Here is a 3,300-nt window from a genome sequence, read left to right as displayed (position 1 = left end):
CTTATAAATACCTTCTTTTTAGGTTCTCTTTATAGATATTAATTTTCTGATAACACCTGGTTCTGATTTCAAATCCCCAGGGTTATGGTCATGATGATTATTTTTTATTTTATTGTAGTTTTATAAAACCATTTTTGTCATAATGTTCTATATATCTCACAATTAATGTTTTTTGACCATATATTTTATATATTTTATTTTTATTTTTTATTTGTTATTATTTTTATTACTTCCCTTATTGATATCTATTTCCTATTTTATCCCTAGGTACCTCAATGTCCTCCAGACGGATGCCTCCCTAGACGTAAGTGTCTCTCATATCGTTTTTTGTGTCCTAGTTTTCTCTAAACTCCTGCATTTTCTAATTTCTTCTTCCCTTCCCTCCACACCCGCCCCCCCAAAAAATTCTTATCTCCCTCTTCTCCCTGTAGGGATGATTATTTATTTGTCTATTAATTTATTCTTTTTTCTTGATATTTATTTTCATATCTGGAGAACAGTGTGAATGTGAAAAGCTGTATATTGGGAAAACCATTCAGGAACTAAGGAGGAGGATCTCTAAGCATTTTAGTGTACTAAATACCAACGAAGAGACACCCCTCTCTAGGCATTTACTAACATGCCATGACGGAAAAACAAATGGTTTAAAAATTTGGGGGATACAGAAGATCGGGGTATCTCCCAGGCAGGGCAGTATTGACCGTAAGCTGCAACAAGAGGAGACGAAGTGGATCTATCGTCTCCACTCACTTGCCCCGAATGGGCTAAACGAGGGATTCACCTTTGCTTCTTTTCTGTAAGGTCAAATGGATCATTTAGAGTACAATATACAATGGATTTAGTGAGAATTGTATTAATATTATGGGGCATAAAAATAAAATAAATAAAAATAAAAAGTATTTTCTCCAGATATGAAAATAAATATCAAGAAAAAAGAATAAATTAATAGACAAATAAATAATCATCCCTACAGGGAGAAGAGGGAGATAAGAATTTTTTGGGGGGGCGGGTGTGGAGGGAAGGGAAGAAGAAATTAGAAAATGCAGGAGTTTAGAGAAAACTAGGACACAAAAACCGATATGAGAGACACTTACGTCTAGGGAGGCATCCGTCTGGAGGACATTGAGGTACCTAGGGATAAAATAGGAAATAGATATCAATAAGGGAAGTAATAAAAATAATAACAAATAAAAAATAAAAATAAAATATATAAAATATATGGTCAAAAAACATTAATTGTGAGATATATAGAACATTATGACAAAAATGGTTTTATAAAACTACAATAAAATAAAAAATAATCATCATGACCATAACCCTGGGGATTTGAAATCAGAACCAGGTGTTATCAGAAAATTAATATCTATAAAGAGAACCTAAAAAGAAGGTATTTATAAGTAAGAGGGTATTAAATATTGGTAAACCCATGACAAGATGGGATAAGTGGCTATTAAAATAAAAACATATAATATATACCCAGATTGACCATCTCCCTATCAGTTACCTACATAGCCCAACAGAATCCTGCTGTGATTTCATCGGAGGCTAAGTGTGCACACATGCGCAGATCCAGCTGACATGTGCAACGGAGTAAAAGTTCTTGCGCATGCGCAGAGTGTCAATGTGATACCATGGGACGCAGGTGAATGACACATCCGGGAAGTAAACACGGCGCACTGGTAATGACATAACTACCATGACCGGGCGGGCTGACGGGAGGTGAAGGAGGTGACGTCAACAGCCCGATTATGCAGCGCACACCCACGGCTAGTAAAACGTGGCACTCACCCATTGGCAGGAGGGTGAAGCAGCGTATACCCATCGGCAGTCCCCCTGCAAAGTCCACCCCAAGTTAGAGGGCTGATTGGATAATAAAGTAACCGGAAGGTTTAAAAAGCCCTGACCCCGCCCCCAACAGTCACCTGTTAGTTTCCCCTGAAGACGCCGACAGGCTCGGCGAAACATGTAGGGACCCAGGACGCAGTTTTTTAGGCAGGAGTAAGACAGAGCGATATGGATAGGTCTCTGGAATATGAGATTCTATACCATTGATTGATATAAACAACTAGGCAAATCCACAAAGTTTGGATACTAGTTATACACATGAACACTGGCCACTGACTCTGCAACTGTCACTCCTGATAGTTTTAACCTTTTTTGTTCCCAAGTGATATTTTGGTTTTAAAATGATTATAATAAAATTGAGTTTTTTACAACACTAGTCGGAGGAGTTGCAAAAATACGCTTGGTCCTAGTGACCGTTAAAAATTAAAAAGACCTGTAATAATGACACAATGTTATGACTTTACACAACCAACTCATAAATCATAACAAAGGTAAAGATCAAGAAATTCCCATATGGAGGAATCTGCATGGGATAATGAATTATACCAATAGGGGATTTGCCTCATTTTGATGGTAAAAAAAAGTGTTATAGATGGGTAGAACTAGTCTAAGTTACAAGGTAGAATGAGGTAACATGGGATTTGTTAGGAAGGTGCCCTATAGGGTAGTGTGACTGGGTAATGGACGTTTAGGGAAACCAAACAACAGTTCGGAAATTAGATAAGGGGTTATTGGATGGTGTTATGTTGGGTATATAACTTTTTGTGGCTGCCAGCAGTAGACTGTCTGCCAAGCCGCATTTTGAAGATCTGCTGCCAGCTCTTTTGTGCGAGGCATCATTCACATCAGGCAATGCTTCTTGTGAAAAGCAAACCCAGAAATGGTGTGTGTTTTTTCTAGGGCAGCTGTAACCAACACCTCCAATCTCATCTCATTGATTGGACTCCAGTTGGCTGACACCTCACTCCAATTAGCTCTTGGAAATGTCATTAGTCTAGGGGTTCACATACTTTTTCCACCTGCACTGTGAATGTTTACATGGTGTGTGCAATAAAAACATGGTAACATTTAATTCTTTGTGTGTTATTTGTTTAAGTAGACTGTGATTGTCTATTGTGACTTAGATAAAGATCAGATCACATTTTATGACCAATTTGTGCAGAAATCCATATCATTCCAAAGGGTTCACATACTTTTTCTTGCAACTGTGTATATATATATATATATATATATATATATATACAGTACAGACCAAAAGTTTGGACACACCTTCTCATTCAAAGAGTTTTCTTTATTTTCATGACTATGAAGGCATTAAAACAAAACTATGAATTAACACATGTGGAATTATATACAAACAAGTGTGAAACAACTGAAAATATGTCATATTCTAGGTTCTTCAAAGTAGCCACCTTTTTGCTTTGATTACTGCTTTGCACACTCTTGGCATTCTCT

This window comes from Bufo bufo, chromosome 2, assembly GCF_905171765.1.
Source record: "Bufo bufo chromosome 2, aBufBuf1.1, whole genome shotgun sequence".
Classification (NCBI taxonomy): domain Eukaryota; kingdom Metazoa; phylum Chordata; class Amphibia; order Anura; family Bufonidae; genus Bufo; species Bufo bufo.
The sequence above is the reverse complement of the archived record's forward strand: the minus strand, read 5'-3'. Positions refer to the sequence as shown.